The sequence below is a fragment of the Pollachius pollachius genome (genome assembly GCF_949987615.1).
Source record: "Pollachius pollachius genome assembly, contig: scaffold_32, whole genome shotgun sequence".
In the NCBI taxonomy this organism is placed as follows: Eukaryota; Metazoa; Chordata; class Actinopteri; order Gadiformes; family Gadidae; genus Pollachius; species Pollachius pollachius.
This window is the reverse complement of record NW_027641422.1, coordinates 301027-309479: the sequence shown is the minus strand read 5'-3', so window position 1 is coordinate 309479 and position 8453 is coordinate 301027. Positions and strand designations below refer to the sequence as shown.

At 41.2% G+C, this 8453-nt stretch overlaps 2 long non-coding RNA genes across 2 annotated transcripts; both read right to left on the bottom strand.

Annotated features, from left to right (window-relative positions):
• Window positions 1-3246: 3246 nt before the first annotated feature.
• LOC307091599 lies at window positions 3247-4530 on the bottom strand. Its single transcript, XR_013812744.1, has 4 exons — window positions 4360-4530; window positions 4101-4254; window positions 3915-4024; window positions 3247-3537 (listed from the first exon to the last, which is right to left on the bottom strand). It is a non-coding gene; the product is annotated as an uncharacterized lncRNA (long non-coding RNA).
• Window positions 4531-5301: 771 nt separating this feature from the next.
• Window positions 5302-6318, bottom strand: LOC307091598. The gene is made up of 3 exons (XR_013812743.1): window positions 5913-6318; window positions 5587-5824; window positions 5302-5430 (listed from the first exon to the last, which is right to left on the bottom strand). It is a non-coding gene; the product is annotated as an uncharacterized lncRNA (long non-coding RNA).
• Window positions 6319-8453: the final 2135 nt, after the last annotated feature.

Below are 8453 nucleotides of genomic sequence, written 5' to 3'. Positions count from 1 at the left end.
CAATGTATCTCTGTCGTTGCAGCCCTCTGATGCTCCCTGCTGCCGGCGTCACAACAGTGTCTGCATGTTTCACAAATAGAGTTTGGAGAGACGTTGTCAGTGTCTGTATGTTGCTTAAATTCTCCCAAACAGTGGGCGCTAAGGATCAGGGCACGGCAGACCATTGCAGCCATTGATCTCGAGCAGAAAAATAAAAATGCTTACAGCACCTGGTATTCCCAGGCGGTCACCCATCCAAGTACTAACCAGGCCCGACCCTGCTTAGCTTCCGAGATCAGACGAGATCGGGCGTGATCAGGGTGGTATGGCCGTACGCAAATGTTCCCGGGTCCATACTACGTTTTATTCATCAGGAGCACAAAAGGACTGAGAGCGCTGCCGTGGCCAGAGACGGGACTTGTACAGAAACAATGATTAGATCCATAATGAAGGAAAGCAATGCATAAAGACTTTATTCCATACTCAAAGTACCATATCAAAACGCAATGCAATACACTGCGTTTGCGGTTGAGTGATCTTTTGAAGAAATGTAGCGTTGCAACACCAGGGATAGACTGCAATGTATCTCTGTCGTTGCAGCCCTCTGATGCTCCCTGCTGCCGGCGTCACAACAGTGTCTGCATTTTTCACAAATAGAGTTTGGAGAGACGATGTCAGTGTCTGTATGTTGCTTAAATTCTCCCAAACAGTGGGCGCTAAGGATCAGGGCACGGCAGACCATTGCAGCCATTGATCTCGAGCAGAAAAATAAAAATGCTTACAGCACCTGGTATTCCCAGGCGGTCACCCATCCAAGTACTAACCAGGCCCGACCCTGCTTAGCTTCCGAGATCAGACGAGATCGGGCGTGATCAGGGTGGTATGGCCGTACGCAAATGTTCCCGGGTCCATACTACGTTTTATTCATCAGGAGCACAAAAGGACTGAGAGCGCTGCCGTGGCCAGAGACGGGACTTGTACAGAAACAATGATTAGATCCATAATGAAGGAAAGCAATGCATAAAGACTTTATTCCATACTCAAAGTACCATATCAAAACGCAATGCAATACACTGCGTTTGCGGTTGAGTGATCTTTTGAAGAAATGTAGCGTTGCAACACCAGGGATAGACTGCAATGTATCTCTGTCGTTGCAGCCCTCTGATGCTCCCTGCTGCCGGCGTCACAACAGTGTCTGCATTTTTCACAAATAGAGTTTGGAGAGACGTTGTCAGTGTCTGTATGTTGCTTAAATTCTCCCAAACAGTGGGCGCTAAAGATCAGGGCACGGCAGACCATTGCAGCCATTGATCTCGTGCAGAAAAAAAAAAAGTTTACAGCACCTGGTATTCCCAGGCGGTCTCCCATCCAAGTACTAACCAGGCCCGTTCCTGCTTAGCTTCCGAGATCAGACGAGAACGGGCTTGATCAGGGTGGTATGGCCGTATGCAAATGTTACCGGGTCCATACTAGCTTTCACACAGCAGGAGCACATAAGGACTGAGAGCGCTGCCGTGGCCAGAGACGGGACTTGTACAGAAACAATGATTAGATCCATAATGAAGGAAAGCAATGCATAAAGACTTTATTCCATACTCAAAGTACCATATGAAAACGCAATGCAATACACTGCGTGTGCGGTTGAGTGATCTTTTGAAGAAATGTAGCGTTGCAACACCAGGGATAGACTGCAATGTATCTCTGTCGTTGCAGCCCTCTGATGCTCCCTGCTGCCGGCGTCACAACAGTGTCTGCATGTTTCACAAATAGAGTTTGGAGAGACGTTGTCAGTGTCTGTATGTTGCTTAAATTCTCCCAAACAGTGGGCGCTAAGGATCAGGGCACGGCAGACCATTGCAGCCATTGATCTCGAGCAGAAAAAAAAAATTGCTTACAGCACCTGGTATTCCCAGGCGGTCACCCATCCAAGTACTAACCAGGCCCGACCCTGCTTAGCTTCCGAGATCAGACGAGATCGGGCGTGATCAGGGTGGTATGGCCCTAAGCGAGTATTGCCGCATCCAAAGTAGCTTTTAAACAGCAGAAGCACATAAGGACTGAGAGCGCTGCAGTGGCCAGAGACGGGACTTGTACAAAAACAATGATTAGATCCATAATGAAGGAAAGCAATGCATAAAGACTTTATTCCAGACTCAATGTACCATATCAAAACGTAATGCAATACACTGCGTGTGCGGTTGAGTGATCTTTTGAAGAAATGTAGCGTTGCAACACCAGGGATACACTGCAAAAAAGGGTAGACTGAATATAAGATATAAGCACTCAATTTGAGGAGAATCTACTTAAAACTAGTGAAATTATCTGTCCATGCAGCAAGTTAATTTTACTTGATAAGAAATCTTGAAATAAGATTTTAAAATCTAGAAATAAGTAGTTTTCAAAAAGTTAAAAATAAGATGAAAATGCTTAGTTTTAGATTAATTTACTTGAAATTGAACTTAATAAGCCCAATAATAAGGGAAATATACTAAATATAAGCAAATACAGTGTTGAAAATAAGATGAAAATGCTTGTTTTTAGATTAAAATACTTGAAATTGAACTTAATACAGCCCAATAATAAGGGAAATATACTAAATATAAGCAAATACGCTGTTAAAAATAAGCTGAGAATGCTTGTTTTTTAGATTAATATACTTGAAATTGAACTTAATACAGTCCAATAATAAGGGAAATATACTAAATATAAGCAAATAATTCTCCCCCCCACCCTTAATTGTAGCAAATTACAGATTAAAAACATTGAAAAAAATTATATTTTAAGTCGAAAAGACTCAGTTTAAGTATAGTATGATTAAGCTGTATCTTGATACAAGTTGCCTCATCCTAGAATGAAACTAAATACAGCTTAAAAATAGACCCAAAACCTTAAAACCTGTCCTTATTCCTAGACTACACATCTTCACTGACTGAAACCACAGCCAGGACTGCATGATGAAAATCCACATTTATTGGAACACTGTCAGGGTTCCATCATCATAACATCAAACACAATCAAGTCAATTTTTGAACACAAACAACAACGATTTGACAATGCAATGTTATGTCGTAAAATACAAAAACAAAAAACTTTAAAGGATGTGTGGGACCTCTACTACATCTATTTTTTAGGAAAATAAATGTAGGACTCTAACCAAGTGCTAACCAAGTTATGAACAAAACAAGCTAGGACACAGCAAACAAAAAGCAAAACAACTGACCCGACAAAATCCTTCTCACCATTCACCTATTTTTCAATGAACGAGTTCCATTCATCTATTGCTTTTTTATATGCACCAGTGGCGTCTTGATCGTGGATGGCATCACGAATTACCACGGTCTGAATGACAGAGAGGATGGTTGCAATACATTTGGGGTATGTCAAGTGCAAAGTGTAGTAGTATGCCATTAACACCAACATTCCTTCCCAAAAATCCCCCTGGGGGAGGTTGCAGACTGGCATGTTTCCAACGGCAACGATGCAGGTCGTTCCATCAAAAAGCAGCACCGGGGAGGAGAGAGGCCGCTTCTCCAGGTAGAGCCCAGGGTCCTCGCCAGGCTAGAACAGAACCATAAGGACAATATGGTGGAGAGTATGAACATGCTGTGCATCAAAACTGCTTAAAAGACTATGTTCACTGAACACGGTCACTGATTAACTGATCACGCTGCAACAAATGAATGGCATCAAGTGCAATATCAACAGATTGCTCAAACTGATGTATGTCGAAACAGAGGAAACTAAAATGAATTACTTCAAGTTGAGGACTGAACTTTGTTGAAATTTTAAATTTACGAAATAAACAAACTGTGAGCATGAATAATTGTATTTAATCTCTATTTACACTGAAGTTTTAAGTAGCCCTTGTTAGGTGTGAACATGCACAACAATGTGAGTAAATGAAGGAAACATTAAAGTGGCAACATAATTCTCACCTTGAGGATATGAAGGAGAGCCTCACTGGCATTTCCAAGCCGCTTTGGTGGTGGAGTTGGGGAGGGGAAAAGTAATGGGAGTGCATTGAAGAGGGCGATAGAGAAATCCACTATGGAACAAAGAAATAGAATTGAATGGAATGGTTTGAACATAGACGACACATTTGATATAGAACAGCAACTTACCTCCACGTACATCCAAGGGGAAAGGTGGTTTCAGGGCTTTCTTCCACACGCCATAGAACTGCACCTTAGCACAAAAGTCTGCCCATCTCCCTTTCATTTCCTCTGTGTATTTGCGGTTGGTGCTATCAACGATGCGGCGCAGCTCATCCATTGCCTGGGACAAAATTGTGCTTAGTTATTCAAACACTGACCAAGCTTAAAAAAAGGCGGCAGACAGACAAAAGCAAATCATTCATGCCAAAGTAGTTGGGAAACGTACATTTTGAATGTCTTTAAAACATGGGTATGCCTCAAAGATTTTTTTGGGTCGGTCTTCTTCCCTTGCAACATCTGCATCAATGAAAGCCCGTCTGGCCTGACACTCAAGGTCCAATATTTGAGCTACATCACTGAAGTTGGGTCTTGCATTGGGCTTCTTGTACATGTTGCTCAAAGTTCGGTAGTGCCTTGCCTGCATCTTCAGACTGTCTTTGTGTGCTAAAATTGATAACACAGGAAAAAGGGAGAGTCAGACAAAGACATTTTAAAGTAAACACTACACTGACATCAGAGAAGGTCAATCAAAGTTCATTTATATGATTAAATTACAAAACAATTATAGTAGAAAGTAATTGTAGCAGTCAGTATTAGGCATAGCAATAAAACACTGGAGAACTTCCAAATCTGTAACCATTAACTGGACTTGAGAATGGATTATTAGAATCTGTTTTCTATTCATTTTCTTACACATCTTTCATCATACTGCTTTATTTTTAAAAGTATCTTTATCTATTTGTATCTGTAAATAGTACCTCCACTAGATTTCAGAAGTAATATTTCTACCAAACTCAAGTGTTAAAGGCAATAGAAGCTTGAGTAAAGCAATTTCCTAATGAAGTATTAAAAATGTACAGAAATTTTAAATTTACTTTATTAATTTCATTAGCCCTAATATAAAATACATGCACAGCACAATGATGCACAACTTAGGTTCAATGCATGTTGAAATGCTTGTTTGTAAAATAATGGGTCAAATCAAGTTCAGTTAGGCCAAAAAGTAATTTGTTTAAAATTGTTAGCATCAATGTAGCCGATGACTGTGAGCCGATGGATATATTTTTGAAAGTAATTTAATCTAATCTGTAAATCAAGATCTATCATAGATAGCAGTCTGAAAGGGTGAAGGCGGGCTTACCATCATCCTCTGCAAATGTAGTTGATGAAGCTGTCACAGTCCTGGATGTTGTTGGTGAAGCTGTCACAGTCCTGGATAATGTGGGTGATAGCGGTGAAGCCAGGTTGCTATTGTTGGGCTTCCTTTGCACACCGGAGGGTAGCTGGAGTAGGGAAGCTTTTTGTGGGAAAAATAATTTAAAAAAATTAAAATCTAAGTATTTGAAAACTAACAGGGAAGCACATTAATGCAGTCTCAATCCGTTTTTTATGGATGTACAGAAACCAGTACAGTGACTGCACACTTTTACTTTGTCCAACTTTAAGAACATACCTGCTCTGGAGTTGTCCTCGCTGAGGTCATCGTTGCTCTCAAATAGTATGGCGTCAGCCCTGGATCCACTTGGGTCGCTGCTTGTCTCACCAGTTGCATCACAGCTTATGTCACCATTTGTCCCTGTCGACCTGAACAGAGTCTTCTTGGCCGAGCCTCGTTGCGGCATGGAGCCTTGCCTCTTCCTTGGGGACCTCATATTTTGAAGTCTCTTGTGCATTTTGGTGAAGATGGTAACCTGTGGTAAAAACAAATGTTTAAGTTGCTGTTTTGGATCCCACTCATAGATGGTTTTTTTTAAAGAGAGAGAAAAAAACATTACTTACATATGGCATATTAGTGTTAGCATCACATAACATGGGGTAATAGTTGACGATCTTCTGTGCCATTGCTCTCATCTCAACTTTGGAGGGGTATTTTACTTCTTCTCCCATGGGACTAGCACGCAGGATTGCAACCATGCTGGTGATTGTGTTCCGGATGAGTCTGCAGCAGAGCTCCTTAGACAGCTTACAGTCATTTTCTTTTCCAATGCGGAGCAATGCAAAGTACCGACTACGCACCATATCCAACTCTGAATCTGTGTACAACACATACTCTGGTGGGTCTGGCATTTTCAATGTTTTGGCAGCAGTTTTGGATATGGGAGTGGAAGCATGAGGCTGGCATGTTGGGATGGCACTAATTGAGGGTAAAATCCAACTTTCACTTCCACACGCGCTGGCATCTTGGTCAGTAGTTCCTTCACACTATTACAATTGTTGGGGATAAATAAAAAAAAATACAATTAAGAGCATTGATCACTTGAGAACATTTGTACAGTAAATCCCATCCCATGTGTATGTACCTTTTGATTGATAAAATCCCAAAGCTTCTTTCTTCTGAGAAAATTCTCTGGGCCAGGAAAAAGATCTTTCAGGTCATCCCGGCTAAGGGTTTTCAAAACCTCCTCATCAATGCTGGCGGCTGTAATTGATAAAACATATCTAATTTCAGATGAGACATTTTCCAGCTTCCAGTCACATGATGAGTTGCATGTTATGCGCACATATACATACGTTTGTATGGTTGTCGGTGAAATGAAGCACCTGGTTGTTACTAAAGTTCTAAACATCTCATTTGCTGATTGCCAATCAGTCAAAAATAATTTAATGTCTGTCTCATTTAGACACCTATCCCAAAAGGCAAGACAAGTTAATGTCTTTAATAAACTTGATTTAGCCATATGTTGTCCTTGATGTATTGGAACTAATTCCACTTTGTATTTCACTCCATCACATTGTAAAGGCTAATATAGGAAATGTTTTCGTGAACAAGGTAACCGTGACATCATTACACACGTTCGCCAGTAAACACACAGTTGACATGAACTACGCTTGTGTACACTAACACACACACTAAATATAGCCTATGGCTTACTACATTCCAATGTTTAAGCATGTTGAACAGGTGATATAAAGTTTGTGCGTTTTACTTCAGTCATGTCAACTGGGAAACTGGAATCTTTAGGCTATCGCTCATCACGTTCCCTGGCTGTGACTAGGGCCCGACGGCGACTCCCTGTTAGTGTGTGTGCGCGCTTGTGTCTGTAGCGTGTCTGACACACACACACACACACACAAAGATTCTAAAGACTAGCTTGTATCATCCCAAAATAGTTTTTATATGTAAAACTGATGAATGCGTGTCTCAAGAACAGATTTCAAACTTTAATAAAAAAAAGGGGTTTCGTTTAATTCATTTTTCCTAAACGGTTAGGATTTACAAACCGTTGCACGTGTACACGTGCACTACAATTTATATGAAAAATGTAGTTACTAGTTGTTAATTGACATCAACAATCTCCCTTTCAAAGATAAAGAAAAATACAGATGCTAATGTTGCTCAGCTAATTAGTTAACATGAATGAAAAAAATGATTTACCTTCCAAAACCGACAATATGGTGTCCTCGAACTCGTCCATGTTGGGTTACCAGAGCTCTCCGGCTCGCTTTCCACGCACCCTTACCTGAAAAAACACGCGGCCAGAGGAAGCTAATGGTTTTCTTTTCTTAAGTTGAAGGGTTGAACCACAAGTTTACCAGCCTTTTCTTTCAAAGCGGGAAACAGCCGGAAATCGCCTCAACCGCTGTAGGCGCAAATGACTGACATCATGAACTGAGCATGCGCAGAAAATACAAAAAATGCATACAATATTAAAACTACGTTTTAAAATACCGCATTGAGCCTTAAAATCTGTTAATTTAAATGTATGTAATTTAGTATAAAAATAGTAATTAGAAAAATAAATACCTGATCCTTCCCATCATGCATCCGCCGTTAAACATGAGAGAAGAAGAAGTGTTTGCCAACCGCCAAGAAACAAAACGAAGAAGAAGTTGACGAAAGCGTGCAGAGAATTCATCATGGCGTGGAGATGCATGATATGTGTGGTCTTTGTTGCTTTAACTGTAAAGGTGCTCCTTAGCCACATAAATGCAGTTCACAGTCGTAGTCCGGACTTTTGGGTTTACTGTGGAATTGATGGCTGTGACCAGGACTTCAGAGTTTACAACTCGTTCTTTCGCCATATTAAACGGACGCACCCTCTGTATTTGACGACTGCGTGCCCGCCAAGCGGATGGAGAGCGAACCCCACATCCAACTCTTTGGGGTTGCAGAACTTTGGTCTGGCGGTTTTTTCCAACAGTATCACTGATGCAATAGCCAGCGCTGCGGAAACACGGCCTGTACTACCTCTGTCTGCAGCTACCAGCACTGAAATACCGCCTGACCCATCTCAGCATGAAACACTGCAGCCTCAGGTTGTTGACTGGCTTGTCCCCGTAAGTGTCAAACTAACTTAACATTACAATGTATTTTGACCT